At 44.9% G+C, this 17,446-nt stretch overlaps 1 protein-coding gene across 7 annotated transcripts in view; it reads left to right on the top strand.

Moving 5' to 3' along the window:
• Window positions 1-17,446, top strand: part of TCF20 (transcription factor 20) — a 111,390-nt gene that overhangs the window by 62,444 nt on the left and 31,500 nt on the right. The window lies entirely within an intron of this gene.

Genomic DNA, 17,446 nt, shown 5'->3' with positions numbered 1-17,446 from the left:
TTTCCTGTTTCTAAACAATAAGCTTTTACCCCTATCTGTGTTATTCACGGATCCTTTTCCCCCGTTTTTCAACATCTGACTCTGTAACGCTTATGAAGTATACCACGGTTATATTTCCTTTCTTCTAAAACTCTTCCATTTCTCTAGAATTATTAATTCATGTTTTTATGGCTTTCCTTGGACCACATCTCCCTGACCCAAACCTGACAGTCAGGGTATTTACTGTTTAGGACTGTTTGGTAACTGTTGTCCTGGGGCATTCGTCATCATTATCACTCACTTCTTTCCTCCAGTGAACGCTGTTTCCTCAACCCCATGTCTTCGCCTTTCTTAGCCTGCGCCCTCAGCTCGCACGGGACATCATCATCATCCCTTAGGAGTTTGCTGAGAAGGGTGGTGGGAGGTAAATACTCTGAGATCTTGTCTTATGCAAAAACATGTCTTTATCTCATCCTCTTGCTTAATCGAGGTTTGGCTGGGTATAGAATTCTAGATTTGGAATAATTTTCTCTCACTGCCTTCAAGTCCTGACTCCTGACTTGTCCTCTAGCTTCTAGTGCTGCAGTTGAGGGACAGGAGCTGTTATGATTCAGTCTTTAGTGTGTGTGCTGCCTTCCTCCTCTGGAAGGTTTGAGGATCCTCTCAGTTGCCCTTGGGGTGGGTCTCTTCACCCACTGTGTCAGCCCTTGCTGACTGTAAACTCCTGCCTTCCAGTTGAGGAAATTCGTTGTGTGTTGTTTCTTGGATACTTTCCTTCCTTCTCTTTTCTCTGTTCTTTCCAGAATCCTGTCAGTTAGGTATTGTACCTCCTGAGTTAATCCTCTGGCTTTGCCTTTTCTCTACTGGGTTCTCTCTCTTTCTCTCTCTCTCTCTGCCTTTTTGTTCTAATTTCTCCACACTCTCTTCAGCTCTAAATAAAGATTTATTTATCTTTATTTCTGATACTCTCAAGAAACTTCTCTTTTCCAAATATCCTTCTGGGAGGTGGACCATTGACTGCTTGAGTTGGGTTGGGTTAGAGACCTTAACTCCTCTTAAAATTTTGAGCCAACGACCTGGTTGCTGGCCCCACTTTCTGAGACGCCTGTGCCTTTCCAGGCTCTGTGCCACAGTGGCTGGCATTCTAGTGGCTCCCCCGCTGCACTCGTTCCTCTCTGTGCCTCTCAGACCGTTGGCTCACACCCTCTTTGTTCGATTTCCAGCGTCTGGAAATTGGGACGTCTCTCATGTGTTTGTTTCCTCTCCCATTCTTCATGTCCTTGTCCTTCGTGTCCATGTCATAGAAGCTATTCCCTTTATCTTTCTGGGAGGGGAACAGATGTGGGAAATGTATGTTGGGTCTACGATATTGAATCACGTAAGAGTTTTTGTATTCGTATATATTTAAATTTTACCACGCTGGACAAATATACTGATGACTTTTAATCATCGTGAAGAAGGATTGTGTCAGCCAGCATCATAGTATTCTTGGACATTCTTTTCCTCTCCCCCTACATTTCTCCCCAAAGCAGTATATTTTATCATTGTATTGTCTCCAGAATTTATCAGTCTCTGATAAAAAGGAAATCAAAACTGTAAACTGTAGTAAAGAATGTAATTAATGGGAAGTTTATATATTTTTTAATTAAAAAAATGTTTTAATGTTTATTTTTGAGAGAGACTAAGACAGAATGTGAGTGGGTTAGGGGCAGAGAGAGAGGGAGACAAAGAATTTGAAGTAGACTCCAGGCTCTGAGGTGTCAGCACAGAGCCCGACACAGGGCTTGAACTCACAAGCTGTGAGATCATGACCTGAGCCAAAGTCAGACGCTTAACTAACTGAGCTACCCAGGTGCCCTGTGAAGTTGATAACATAATTTAAATTAGAACATTCTGATTCAGTCACACGAGGGGCTTGCCTTTCCCTCTCAGACCTTTTCCCCCCACGTGAGTTTTTTCTCCCTCCTTTCCTCTCCATCACCAGAGTTGCTCCCAATCCCCAGGCTTGAAACACATTTACTTCGTACACATGTGACATTTTACAATGCACAAGTCCTAAAGGGACCTAACATTTAAGACCCTTAAGTACAAAATTCTGTAAATAGTCAATCCTGAGTATTCAGTACTCTATCAGCTGGTGGCCTCAGTACTCATCTTGCTGGTGGCCTGCCTGCCATATTTGGTGGTTTGTTTTGTTGTGTTTGTTATTTTAGGTATGTGTCCCTGCCCACCTGTCAGTGTTTCCTTCCTTCCTTCCTTCCTTCCTTCCTTCCTTCCTTCCTTCCTTCCTTCCTTCCTCTCTTTCTTTCTTTCTTTCTTTCTTTCTTTCTTTCTTTCTTTCTATGTTTGTTTATTTTGAGAGAGAGCACATGTGCACTTGCACTGGCAAGCAGGGGAGGGGCAGAGAGAGAGGGAGAGAGAGAATTCCAAGCAGGCTCTGCACTGTCAGTGCAGAGCCCGATGCAGGTCTTGATCTCAAGAACCATGAGATCATGACCTGAGCCAAAACCAAGAGTCAGAAGCTTAACTGACTGAGTCACCTAGGCACCCCTGCCAGTGTTTTCTTTATTACAACATAGAATATTATTAATCTCTCTCAGAGTAACTTTTTTAAATGTTTATTTTTGAGATAGCACCGGTGGAGTAGGGGCAGAGAGAGAGGGGGACAGAAGATCCAAAGCGGGCTCTATGCTAATAGCAGCCAGCCCCACGCGGGGCTCAAACTCATGAACCCTGAGATCATGACCTGAGCCGAGGTCGGACACTTAACCAACTGAGCCACCCAGGTGCCCCTCTCAGAGTAACTTTTATGTCTAAACTGTTGAACATTCTGGAGCAGTCATTGGTAACTGGTTGTCAGCAGTGGACTCCTGCCCAGCAGATCCCTAAATCCTGTGTCTCAGTCCACATCTAGTTTATAGAAAGTAGAAGACACCCGAGAATAATGTGACCACACTAAATCACAAGTCCCTCCACCCCAGAAAGGTTGGTGACCAGCAAACTTACTTCTTAAAATTCCTAATTGGGAATCTGTGTCTTCAGAAAGTCACAATTTAGCTTATTTACTACTTGTCAGCTTTGATCCCAAAGTAAAATCTGGCATGTTATATAGTTGGAACAAATAGACTGAATATGATAAATCATTCTCTCTGGCCCATCCCCATCCCACCGCTGCCATGGACTAGGTGGTTAGGAGAACATGAAGCACTTTAGATGGAGAAAATTGAAAGTGGTTTCTGTTTTTTAGAAATAATTTCAGGGACGCCCGAGTGGCTCAGTCAGTTGAGTATATGACTTGGGCTCAGGTCATGATCTCGAGGTTCGTGGGTTCAGGCCCTGCATCGGGCTTTGCGCTGACAGCCGGAGCCTGCTTGGGATTCTCTGTCTCCCTCTCTCTCTGCCCCGCCCCTGCTTGTGCTCTCTCTCTCTCTCAAAAATAAAAAAAAAATAAACATTAAAAAATAAAATCTTAATTTCAGCCTCAGCTGTTTCAAAAGTACTTCAAATTAATCATCTGTCCTAAGGGATAAAAAGTTGGAATGCTCCATTTAAAGGTAAAAGGCATAAAGGCAGTCATTTTGTCCCTATGCTTCTTCCATATAGTAGAGGCTCCAAATTAGATTTTTGGGTTCTCTGGTGGCCCCATCAGGGCTGCAGATTCCACCATCTCCTTTAATAACAGGGTTCAGACAAATAGCTGACCAATCTTATTTTTTTAATTGAGGTATAATTGACATAGAACATAGTAGTTTCATGACAGATCTTAAATATACCTCATACTACAGCTGAATCTTTATCTTCTTATGTTGCACTCTCAATGCCATCACCCTTTAAAAATTACTAAACTTTTTCTTCCCTCAATTCCGTTCTGTTTATTTAACATCCATTTTGGAGTAGAATGCTAGCTTTGTATATTGAATTTAATTTTTTCTGTACACTTGCATATCTGTTTTATTCCCACAAGCCACCCAATGAGATAGGAAGGGAGACAGCACCATTCCATTACCCTCAGAATAAAGAATGATTTGGCTTTAGTGAAACACACTCGGATGGATGTGTTGATTTTAAAAATGGTTTAAAAAATTATGCTTCTTTAGCTTTTTGAGCTGACCGATGTTCCACTATGACTACAGGCTCTTTTTCTGTTTTATTTGCCCGGTTTTTATTCTCCTTTTCCTTATGTACTTGAGAACAAATTAAAATTACACTAACTTGCCTTCTCTTATTTAATTTGATAGATGCTGTTTCAATTTGTCAAGGCCACTTTGAGTCTAGTTTTATCTTAGGTTTTAGCAGATGCGTTCAATTGCAATGCGCTTAACAAGCATCCTCTCAACCCTATCATGTTGAGATAAGGCCACATATATTTCATTAGAGATCCATTTTGGCCTATGCATTTATCAGGTGTTTTGACAAGCATAATATTATAACAAAATAATATGAAGTCCTCGAGAGACAGCAGTTCCCTCCCTGTAAGTGTCACACTGTGAAAATTGCTGAAAACTAGAACATTCCTGTTCAAGCAGATGGCCTTTGCTCTCCTTCCTTTTCTGAGTGTGGGACTTAATCCGTTCATTTCTGCACAGTCCTCTGGTTTTGTCTGACTCTTACCTCTGTTTATTTACCTTGGTCTGATTGTATATGTGAGCCCACAGTGACCTCTGATCGGACACGATGTTGTGACAGAGGCAGTTGCCTCGAAACAGACATACGCATAACTCGGTGTACAGAAACCACGTTTGATACTTTTAGAACGTGAAGGCCTTCAGGGTTCAGGGTTGTGGCAGCAGACAGGGATCCCTGGTGTGCCCTGCTCTGGGGAAGAGCTGGCCTGCTTGTTCCCTCCTTTCCCCTCCACACCCCCCCCCACCCCCTGCCCTGCCCCGGCTGACCACTCCCCTTCCAAACAGATTCTTAACAACCTCCGTGGGAATTTAAAAAGTTTTTACCCCACAGTGTGTGTTAACTAGATTGGGGTTAATTTTTTTTTTTTAATCAATGTATTAAAGATTCCATTTAAAGTTTTGCTTTTTCTTTTTTAAGTTTTACCTAAGTAATCTCTACACCCAACGTGTGGCTCGAACTCATGACCCCAAGATCAAGAGCTGAATGCTCTTCTGACTGAGCCAGCCAGGCGCCCCTAAAGTTTATTTATTTATTTTTTTTTTAAAAGGGACATATTTTGTCTGTTATCCCATCCTTTGTTTTAAATTTTTTTTTCAACGTTTTTATTTATTTTTGGGACAGAGAGAGACAGAGCATGAACGGGGGAGGGGCAGAGAGAGAGGCAGACACAGAATCGGAAACAGGCTCCAGGCTCCGAGCCATCAGCCCAGAGCCCGACGCGGGGCTCGAACTCACGGACCGCGAGATCGTGACCTGGCTGAAGTCGGACGCTTAACCGACTGCGCCACCCAGGCGCCCCTAAAGTTTATTTTTAATACAACTTTAAATAGATCCTTCTACCATCTCTAACAGGCTAATATTCTCCTTAATTTTTAAATTGTGACAAAAAACATAATTTCACAAGTGTAAAAGTATTAATATATCTATTACATTATGAAAACGTAACTGCATGTTAAATGATCAAAAACAGGGGCGCCTGGGTGGCGCAGACGGTTAAGCGTCCAACTTCAGCCAGGTCACGATCTCGCGGTCCGTGAGTTCGAGCCCCGCATCGGGCTCTGGGCTGATGGCTCAGAGCCTGGAGCCTGTTTCTGATTCTGTGTCTCCCTCTCTCTCTGACCCTCCCCCGTTCATGCTCTGTCTCTCTCTGTCCCAAAAATAAATAAACGTTGAAAAAAAAAATTTTTTTTTTAAATGATCAAAAACAGGTCAGTTTGCCTCTCTGGTTATGTGTGAAATAAAAGCATTGTCCTATGCTCCCTGAATTTCCGTTTGTGTTCCCTGAGTGAGTAATGGACTGTCACCCACCCAAGGAGGCTGCCCAGGTCCTGCTGAAGGTTTCCCACTAGGCTCCTGGTCTCCGCTCTTGACTCACTGTACACGCATGCCCCCCGGTGACGGTCCCTCCCCTGGACCCCCCCCAACCCCTGCCCTGGCTTCCTTACACTGTCTTCCTCTCTGGTCCCCTCTCTCTGGCTGTCACTTCATCATTGTTGCCACAAATCACACCTCTGTCCCAGCCTGTCTGTATCACCCATTCAGGCACCGGGGTTCATGCGTCTCTCTATTCCTGTGACTTTCAGCAGATAACAGAGTTGTGTGATTATCTTATTACCTGTTTTTCTCAACACGACCTGTGATGACCTTGACACTAACCTCCAGAGAAAGGTTAACTTTCAGGATTTGGTTTTTCTAAATTCTAAGGAGTATCATGAAATTTGCAGTTTTGAATTTTGTTGCTTATATTGTGTTACAGAATACATTGTGACAAATTGAAAGAATTTTCCTAAAATCTGTTTCTTTTAGAGGTGGAGGGATAATGAGAGAAACTTTACACCTGATTATAAAATAAAAGCTATAAGGAATAGACTAAATGCCAAAGGTAAAGGACCATAAACAAGAATATCGACAGGTTACTCCATACGAGGCCAAATAAGTCATCCCTGAGCCGTTGAACTGGTTACTGCTGATGTGTTAAAAGAGCTAAGGTGATGAGATAGCACGCAGAAGTAGGCATTCGTTTCACGTCAGCAGCTGTCTGGGTCCCTCTAGAAAACCGGTACAGCTCTGAAGTTTGAACGCTGGAAGCGCCCCTCACTCCCTCCTCAGCGTCGGGGAGCCTTGGCCCCAGGTCCCACACTGGTGTATGGGAAACGGCACTTGGCAGGAGGGCTCCCGGCCTCTGTCAGGAAGGGTTATGTGATTCACGCATCGTGCCACGCGGTTCCCCGCACGAGAGCTTGGATTTTCCAGGACGTGGGGCTTCCTTCATTCCATACTGTCCTCCACCCCTTGCCCCAGGCCAAGGCCAGTTTTGTAGGACCTGAAGGCCTCCGGCTGCAGGCCGGTGTCTTCCCATTTTCCTATTGAAAAGAAGTCTGATAAGGGAAAATCCAGTCAGCCTAATGGTACCCTCAGAGATCCTCCTCGCCTTCGTGCCTTTGCCGTTCTGCTCAGTGGCCGGGGAGGTGGCGGTCCCGTGAGAGCCCTGGAGTCCTGTTGCCTCGTGTGAATCCAGGACTTGGCATTTCCTAGCTAGTCACTTGCTCAAGGCACTTACTTAGCTCGTGTGCTTCACCTTCTTCATCTATAAAACATGGAGACTGATGGTGCCTGCTGTGAAGACGATTGTCAGGAGCACGAGTGACTCTTTGGAAGGTGCACGGAGTAATGTTTGGCGAGGCTGTGGGCCAGTGTCTGCCCTAGAGTGGCGTTCTCGTGCTCTCGTGAAGATGCGTTCCTGTGAGCTCACCCCGGGAGCTGTAGTCCGTGGGCCGTCGGTGCTTCTTCCAGGAAGGGAGGCTGCCCTGCATGTGAAACAACCATTTTCTTTTCATTTTTACTCTTGTTTGGGGAGAGCAGGGTGTGTGGCATTTCAGGTGCAGTATTGGTTAGTGTCTTCTGATATGGCAGCAGCCCACGCGGACATTCTCAGGAATTAGATTATTCAAAGGAGAGGAGATGGAAAGAAGGGAATAAAATCTGCCTTGTACATTAAATAAGAGCATTAATGTTCTTTTTTGTGAGTTGGTAATTTTTCGATAGTGATTACCTAAGGCCAAAGTAAAGAGTCTACCCAGTAGTAAAGTTATTTTTTTTAATTTTTTAAGTTTTTAATTTATTTTTGAGAGAGAGAGTGCGAGTGGGGGAGGGGCAGAGAGAGAGAGAGGGAGACACAGAATCCGAAGCAGGATCCAGGCCCTGAGCTGTCAGCACAGAGCCCGACACGGGGCTCAAACTCACAAACCGTGAGATCATGACCTGAGCCGAAGTCAGGTGCTCAACCGACTGAGCCACCCGGGCACCCTTAAAATTATTTTTTAAATAAACATTTTTGATGGGTCAGCACCCAGAGATCCAGAATAATAAAGAATTCACAGAATGATTCAGAACCATCACACTCCACCACCCGCCCCCCCCCCCCCCACACACACAAAGTAACACGTATAGTATATGAAGACTGCAGAGGGCCGTACTGTAGTCTGAGGATTGAGCCTGTAACTTAAGGGCAGTGCGAAACCACTAGCAGTTTCTGAGTGTGTAACATCACACGGTTGGGTTTGGTCTTATGAGGGCAACTCAGGAGAGACGCAGGGAGAGATGAAGAGGCAGGTCTCTGGTTGAAGGGCTGTGGCATTAGTCTACATAGAGATGACACGGGCCGAAGAAGTGGCAGAGAAGGGAATCGGAAGGAGTGGATAGATAACGACGATCACTTTGGAAGTTAAAGTCGATAGAATCCAAAACCAACTAGGTGTGGCAGGTAAAGGAAAGTGAGGAATGATGCTGAGGCTTCCCATCCAAGCGAGCGGGTCAGCGGATGGGGTGGGGAAGACCCCGGTAGCAGCAGAGGGGATGAGGAAGAGAAGGGAGACCCTCGTTTGGTAGCTAACGTGTTGTGGGCAGGAGGGAACACTAGGCGTGAAAGCTCAGCCGAGTCTGCGTGTTTGGGGCGACTGTGCTCCGGGTCTCCAGGACGGTACTTTCTCCTAAGGACTGGCTGGTTTTTATTTAGCTTTTTGGATATGTGTAAAACCAGTAAACTTAATCCACGTTGCAAGAAAGTGGGAAGAAATAGGAAATCATGAGATCTGTGTCATTAAAAAAAAAATCCTTCATAGAGAATTCTCTGAAAAGCCATCAAAGAAATTAAGCTATCATTTTAATTATTGCTACAATATGATTGGGGGTGGGAGGGGGCACAGAAGAGGTAATTTGCTATTTTTGGCTTTCTAATAATTTTCCAAGACATTGACATTATTGACAACACAGTGGAATACCAAATTGCATTTAATTATAGTGAGAAAGAGCTGATATGAAACATTACTTTGGGGGGCCTGGAAAAGACTCTGTTGTGCACAGTGTAACACCCCATTTTCTCAGAGTTCCAGGGTGTAGCTGAAGGCCTGTATGTGCTGAACTGAGATGAGACACAGTGCATGCACTTTACTTTGAGGTCACATGGGTTCTGAGGTTCAGGTTGTCACTATGCACGGACACTTATTTTTGGAGGGTCTGAGAAGTTCCACTCACAGGAAGCAACAGGAAAGCCGAGAAAGGACTAACAGGTTTAGCAGACTGGCCACACGAGGTCTACGGGGGGCGCTGGGTGCGTCCACAGGCTGGAAGCTCCATCTTAACTCCTGAGTCATAAAAGGGCAAACTACCTTCTGTGACAGAATTACATGTTCTCTACATAAGCGTAAATAGTAACAGTGTTATTCATATCGTAAAACTAATGGAACAGTAGGTAAAAGAAAGGCAAAATCCTGACAGCCCAGTAGATTTGCCTCTTTTCCAGATTTTGTCCATGTGCTTGTTTTACTAGATATAATAATAGTGTAGTAACAATTGTTGACATGGATGGAGTGTGCTTTCCAAGCGCTGTGAGTGAATTATCACATTTAAACCTCACAGCAGCCCTCCGAGCTGGGCCTCCTTGTGCTCCTGGACAAAACTGAGTCCGGGATCCAGACCCAGAGAGGCTCTGCCATTAACTATAGATACAAAGCTGTGTTGCTTTTTTCACTTAATGTTGTAATTGTAGCTTGCATAGTAACTTAGGGTATTTTGTTTTAATACGTGTATAAATGTAATTTAGCCAAGTATCCCTGCACTGTTAGACATTGAGGATTCCAGTTTATTTACTATTTCTTATGCGGCGGTAAACATTTCTATTCATGGAGTTTTATGTGAGGGAAAACCTCCAGATGTTAAGCTGCTAAGTCAAAAAGTGTGAATATTTTAAGCATTTTGCTAGGCATTATCTTGCGGTTTAACCAAAAGGATCGTATTGAGCTATGATCATCCACAGATACAGGAGAGCCCACATTTTACTATGAGGCAAACAACATTGGGTATTTTTAAATTTTTAATTTTTTCCTTTAAATTTTATTTCTTGGATTAGTGATATTGCAGTCGTCCCCTATTAATTTTAATGTTTCTCCTCAGTTTGTCATTTTTGCGTGCATCATTTCCCCAGTCTGAATAACTTCAGTTACCTGGGAAATGGGGACCCATGGAAACCCTTTCTTCAGGAGGGCCACCTAAAGGAGGCATTTAGGAGAGCACCTAGATAAAGTTTCCTCATCTATAAATAGGACAGTGACCGAGGACTGTTGGTACAATTAACTTCGTTGGAGATCAGGCAGCTTCGTTGGTGGACACTAAACTATTCCTAGAAGCTTTGGCGTCGAGGTAGTTTTAAAGGAAGCAAGTACTGTGAACTGGTGTCCGGCCTGGAAAGTGTCCTCACGTGTCCTTTTAGTGGAGGTATGTCCCTATCAGTAAGCTTATTGGGTAGAATTAAGCTGAAGAGGAAAGTCAGCCCTGGATGACCCCATCCCAGTAAGCCAGGTACAGTGGGGTGATTTTGGCCGCTGTGCTTATGAGCTGACACTTAATTTGAAGATGTTGCCAGCAGACTGCTGTCAAATGTGCCTTGAGAGAGTAGAACTGAAGAACTGCCACACAAGCAGATGCGTGAGACCAAGGTCAACACAACGTCGCGTTTCCGTCTGAAAGAACAAACTTCAGGATGGGGGAGGGACCCAGCTGCAGTGACATCAGTTTTGGAGGCATTTCATTTCTTACGTGTTTCACTGCACAGCCTGTGGAAGAGTTTCTAGTAAAACGTCTTTGTTCATTTCACTCGCAGGCGTACTCATGGTAACCGGCTCCACAGAGATGCCAGGTGGCTCCAGGCTTGGAAAACTGTCTCTGTGAAGTTTAAATCTTGGTTGAGCCGGATGTCAGGTGTAGGCCTTTGGTGTGCTTGTAAGTTGTATTTGCTGCTGTTGTGGAAAAAAGCTGAGTTGGTGGGATGATAGTTCGTTAGCAGTAGGATAGTCGGCCAGTTGGTTCTCTTTGCTTGTTTCTAGGTAGAGTTCCCTCTGGAAGAAATCAAAATATATTAGTGCTTTGAAAAAGCAGCCCCTCAAAAACACGGTTTGTGTTTGCAAACATGAGACTTTGCACCTCCCAGCAGGCCTGGACATTTTAATCCACTGTTGTTGTTCTTGAAAAGCACATTTAAACAACCAGCTCACCTGTCACCTGGTCCTCCAGGCAGCAAGTCCCCAGCACTCCCGTCATACCTGTTGTGCCACTCAGCACCATGTATCATGACTTTTCCTGACCGAACCGACCATAGTGCCTGACACATGGCTGATCAGGGCAGGGTGAACCTGTGTCTAGCTGGCTGTCCTAAGAGACCTGTAACGAGCAAGGTATGTTTGGTGGTAGGAGGTGGGCCTTTGGATGCCATTTAAAGTACTTACTTTATCTTATGTTTTTAAATGTTTATTTTTGAGAGAGAGAGAGTAGGGGAGGAGGGACGGAGAGAGAATCCTAAGCGGGCCCTGCACCGTCAGTGCAGCACAGAGCCCGACGCAGGGCTTGAACTCACAAACTGTGAGAATATGACCTGGGCCCAAACCAAGAGTCATGGGGCTTGAACTCAGTGAAGTATAAGATCATGCATGACCTGAGCCAAAATTAAGAGTCGGATGCTTAACCAGCTGAGCCACCCAGGCCTCCTACGCTGCAGCGATGTTTCTAAAACCCAAGCATAGCCATGCCCTGCAGGCTTCCAGCCCCCGTTTACTGGCACCTTACACTTGTCCATTCAGCCAGTATTAGTTGGCATCTGTTCTGTGCCAGGAACAAATCAGTGCACATAGTTAAAATGAGATGATGTTATAGACAGTGACTGGGTAGCTGCTTCAGATTGGGGGTCCAGGTAAATTTCCCTGACGGGCTGAGGTGGGAGTGGTATAATGAGCCACTCATTATATAATGAGATCAGAGGGCACTGTAGACAGAGCATACAGAGGCCGTAGGGGGAAACCGAGCTTGGTGGATTTGAGAAACAGAAAAGGCAGTATGGTGAGGCAGTACTGGATACAGAGAGAGGGTAATGAAGTTGGAGAGGTGGGCAGGAGCTAATTCCTGTGGCCTGTGTGAGCAGGACTGGCACAGAACAATGGGGCAGACACGATGCCGTTTCTTGACGCTGGAAAGCCTGGAGGAGGAACCGGTTTGGTGGGGAAATCAAAAGGTGTACTATGTTCATGGTGAGTCTGAGGTGCCTCTTAGCCATCCGAGGGAAGTACGACCCTTTCAGAACTAAGGAATTTTGATGGATGGTTTCTTGTGGCTAAGAGCAGCTCTAGCTTCGCTTAGATCAGCACTTACGAAAAGTGCAGTGAGAGCGTGGGGTCTGTGCAGGCACCAAGAAGCCGCACGTAACTTGAGTCAGGAAGGCTCGTGCCAATAGGTCAGAGTGACTTGGGGGATTTGAAGAGTGAGTGGAGAGAGAAATAGGCACATATTAAGAGCCACACCTCCCTGCTTTCCCAAGCCCTGCTCCCGTGCCCTCTGACACCCACAGTCCACCAGGACCACTCTTCATTCTCTACTTCGAGCAACCCCTTCACCTGGCTCTCTCCACGTGCTCCTGCCCCTTATCCGTCACAGGTGGTCATAAATGGTCATTAGTAGTTAGCACACTCACTGTGGGCCAGGTACTGTCCAAGAGACTTTCTCTCCACTGTGACATGTCAGACCAGGGTTGTGTGCTGAGCACCCACGGTAGAGATGGAGAAGCACTGTGCAAGGTGGCTATAGGGTTGTGGTAGGTGTCTTTGGAAACTGCTGTTGCTTCAGCTTCGCCTCCTGGCAGGGCTAGGCTTTACAGGGACTTAGACACCTTTCTTCGGTAAAGTGAATCACTTCCAGGGGTATTAATCTCTCCAGCAAGGAAATTCCATTCTCCCAGACGCATCCTTCCCCCTCCTTTGGAAAAAAGAGAATTCCATTTACTGTGAATATGCCAACAAGATTTTGTTGGTGAGTTTTAGAAGATCACACTCAGAATTAGCTTCCAGATTAACTCTAGGGAACCCCAGGAAATGATACACACGCGCACGTGCGCGCGCACACACACACACACACACACACCCCTTGGGCCCTCAAAGGCTCTGAGACCACGAGCAAATACCAATTGTTGCCTTTAGCTCTTTAATTTGACTTGGGAATTCTGAAGCGCCGTAGTCATTGATATATTTTCAAACGGTTTCAGTAATTTCGCCAACGCCATCATGTATTTGTTGCCCTTGTAATCTTACTCATGAAAGAGAACCCACGTGATGGAGCCAGCCACCTTTTTATCACATAACCACTGTGCACTGACCAGGCTGCCCAGAGAAAAAGGGACTCTTGCATTTATCCAACAGAAGGTCTTTGAAGACACCAGAAGAGATTGTTGGCAAGGGGTAATGATTACAGACTCTTGTAGGTCTCATTTTATTCTTGAATTATTCATAAGGATTGGCTGCTTGCAAAATTGTAATGGTAGACAAGTCATTTAGCCTCTCCCCACCTAATTTTTTACCCAGTAAAAACGGAGATAATAACTGGACCACCCTATCAGGTTGTTTTAAGGAATAAAGTGAGATTGGCCATAACAGTCAATTGTCATTTAAAAATTGGAGGTGGGGGCACCTGGGTGGCCCAGTCAGTTAAGTGTCTGACTCTTGGTTTTGACTCCGATCTTACAGTTCATGAGATCGAGCCCTGTATCAGGCTCTGTGCTGACAGCATGAAGCCTGCTTAGGATTCTCTCTCTCTCCTCTCCCTCTTCCCCTCACCTGCATGCTCTCTCTGTCTCTCTCAAAATAAAATAAACGTTAAAAACAGAATTAAAAAAAAATAAAGCTTGGAGGTGGAAGAGGTAATTGTTGAATTTAGTCAATATTTCTAATCTTAGTCATATTACATCTGAGTTTCCATTTTCTTCCTCTGTTGAAGTTAAGATTGGCCTTTTGCTGAGTGTCTTCCATTCTGGGATTAAGCTTCTAAAGTAGAAAATCAGGAAGAAAATATACATACATATCCATGAAGATGGACTGAGCCAATAGTTCTTAAACGTTCTTGGGGATAAGAAACACCTGGGATGATGGTACACCTTCAGTCCTTCTGGGTCGTGGCCATAGTCTGTATCGTTAACACATGCTTCAGGTGACGGGCCAAAATCAACTCTGAACACTCCGTGTGTTTGAGCTAGTTCACAAAAGCTAGATCATGAGCCAGTCAACCAGTTTTGGTTACAGTTTCCATGCCAGGTTCGTACCAATTTTTCCTTCCAGTGCAAGGTTTCTGGGAAGGAGGGCATGAGGCTTTGGACCTGAAGTGAGGTGTCTCACACATTGTCGCTTCATTAAGTGGCCCCATAAAGCCCTCAGAGAGGGTTGTTGGGATCTGGCATCTGGCTTTAGGGTGCGGGGACCAGCAGCCCTGTGGAGAGTTACACTGGCACTAGTTTAAATACACCCAAGACATCTAGTTTTCTCAGGTTCCTTTCTGCCTTTTTTCTGGATGAAGGTGCCTCCTCTGTCCATTTTCAGGCTGGCCTTGCCCTTGAGGAACCGGCCACTTCGGAAGTGGGGTGGCTTTGCAGACAAGACAGATGCGTGGGTGAGAGGGATGGTGAGGTGGAGGCGGATCCGGCAGGAAAGGATAAAACAAGCCAAGTGGGAAAAGAGGCAGTAAAAATACGGAAGAAGGCCTCCAAGGGTTGGGAACTTTGCAGATTGAAGCTCCCGTGTAGACTGTGCAGATTCAGAGTCCTGTTAAAGGAGGCCTGTGGTGGCAGCACGTTTGTCATTTCTGTTACCGAAATCGTCAACAGTTAGATGCGAGCATCTTGTGAATGAGCGGCTCCCTGTAATTGGTTTTCTGGAAGCATAGACTCAACTCCTGGGATGAGCCGTGGAGAGGAGGAGGATTATACAGAGTCCCTTTCCTGGCAGGCAGTTTCTTTAAAAAGATGCCTTGCTAAACACAAAAGGTAATTATTACTCCTTAAATCCAATCCACCGTTTGAGCAAAGGGGAAAATAAAATTACGCTAGTAAGTAGCCTTGTGCAACTTTAAGTTCAATGTTTTCAACTCTGTCCATAAGCATTTATCTCTATACTTCAAGAAAAGGCTATTCTCTTTCTTCTCCCTGGGCTGCCGGGGCTCCTGCTCCTGCTGGGTGCAGCCTTTTCTCAGGTTCTCAGCTGCCACTGGGAGCAAACATGCTAATTACTGCTTTAAAAAACCTCCCTGACCCAAGCCCCTCCTTTCTAACTTCCTAAAGAGCACAAATCTCTTTCATTTGTAATATTTAAAAATCCCCCTCAACAAAATGTGTAACGTTTTATCAAAGCCACAGCTTTCTTCCCCAGCTATAAAAGATGCCCTCTGATTAGAATTATTTTAATGGAGTGTATGTACTTGTAGGTAAGCTAAAATGTAACCTATGTGTAGGATAAAATTACAAACTGGAGAAAACCAAGGTCTGGTTAGCCTAAAGAAACACCATCCTTAGCGAAACCTGTGTGGAGTTTTTGATAGGTGGAGTTATGAAGAATGTATATTAACATAACTGTATGTTTTGTGCAAAAGAAAAACGATTAAGCTAACAGTTTTTTAACAGTTTAATATTCCAGAAAGTGGGGGGATAGAGATTGGTTTTAACTTAAATTTGGCAAGTGGATGCATTTTGTTAGGGAAGTTGCTTTATATTGCTTTGTCTTGCCTTTATACCTTTATTATGGCTGAACCTGAAGACTTTAAGTCCAGGAGAGGGAATTCTAGAACATTTAAAACCCACAACAGGTAGTCAGTATCTGCGCCCACCTCATCAACTGTTGAAGTTCATTCCATACGTGATCGTTATAAACTGTTTCAGCTTTGCGGGCACCTTGGTAGAAATGGTTACTAGGACGTGTATGTGTTCAGAGAAATACTCAAAACAAGCACACATAAGTAGTAATAGCTGTGTTTAATTGCTAGTGGTGGATTGTGTCAAAAAAATTTTTTTAATGTTTATTTACTTTTGAGAGAAAGAGAGAGAGACAGAGGCATGAGCAGGGGAGGGGCAGAGAGAGGGAGACACAGAATCCGAAGCAGGCTCCAGGCTCCAAGCTGTCAGCACAGAGCCTGACACGGGGCTGGGGCCCACAGACCACGAGATCATGACCTGAGCTGAAGCCGGACGCTTAACCGACTGAGCCCCCCGGGCGCCCCAGTGGTGGATTGTTTTAAAAGCCAGATCTTCCTGGAAGTCTGTGCTGCTGTCCATCTCCAGCTTCCCGTGGCCTTGCAGATAAGCCCGGGGGGGGGGGGGGGGGCTCTGGTTGTTCTGGAATGGCTGTCCATTCCCTTTGGGGTCACTGCTGGAACTTTTTCCTTCTGTTTTTATGCAGGGTGTCTTAGGAATACCTTACATGTCATTTACAAAACACTCTTCCCTCATTGTCAAACACATTTAGAGTTTTATACGGTTTGAGTTTTTTTCCCTCTCATCAGTTTTCTTTCTTTTTTTTTTAAGTTTATTTATTTATTTTGAGAGGGAGAGAGAGAGAGAGAAAACGAACGAGTGGGGGAGGGGCATAGAGAGACAGAATCCGTAGCAGGCTCCATGCTGTCAGCATGGAGCCGATGTGGGGCTCAATTCCACAAGCTGCTTGATCATGACCTGAGCTGAAACCAAGAGTCAGACACTTAACCGACTGAGCCACCCAGACGCCCCCACCCCCCACCTCATTCACCAGTTTTCTTAAAAGATTCTCCACCTCCTTCCTTTTTTCCCAGTGGGATTTTATCCCCGATTTACTGTTGAGAGAATTGAGGTTTAAATAGATTAACTGGGCCATGCTCATCTGGCTGGTGAGAGGCAGGGCCAGGGGTTGGTTTCCTTTCTCAAGGAAGGTCTTTTTCCAACCTGGCTTTCTCTCCTTTTTTCTCATTTCATGTTTTCATCTCTTTTTAGACACCAGTATTTGAGGCAGGAAGCAAGATTCCCCACTGAATGCAAGGAAGGCAAATATAGGAGATGTCAGCTAACTAACTGGAACATGTCTTTCACTGCATTCTTTTTCTCCCCTCCACTTTAAAATAAACAAGAAAATGATAAAGAAAAAAAGCTTCCCAGCAGAGATTTACTTTTTTGTAATGTTTTCTATTATGCGTTCTTTTTTTTTTTTAATGTTTATTTATTTATTTTTGAGAGAGAGCACAGGTCCCAGAGGTACAGTGAGAGAGAGGGAGACAGAGAATCCGAAGCAGGCTCCAGGGTCTGAACTGTCAATGGAGAGCCCGACGCAGGGCTCAAACCCATGAGCTGTGAGATCATGACCTGAGCCCAAGTCAGACGCTTAACTGACTGAGCCACCCAGGTGCCCTGAGATTCATTTTTAGAAGCAAGTTTTTAAGTTCTATCTTGGGGTCACTTTGATAACGCCTAGTCTTTACCTAGTATCTTACAAGAATATTCCTAATAATGGAATCATCA

This window comes from Felis catus, chromosome B4 (genome assembly GCF_018350175.1).
Source record: "Felis catus isolate Fca126 chromosome B4, F.catus_Fca126_mat1.0, whole genome shotgun sequence".
Classification (NCBI taxonomy): domain Eukaryota; kingdom Metazoa; phylum Chordata; class Mammalia; order Carnivora; family Felidae; genus Felis; species Felis catus.
The sequence above is the reverse complement of the archived record's forward strand: the minus strand, read 5'-3'. Positions and strand labels throughout refer to the sequence as shown.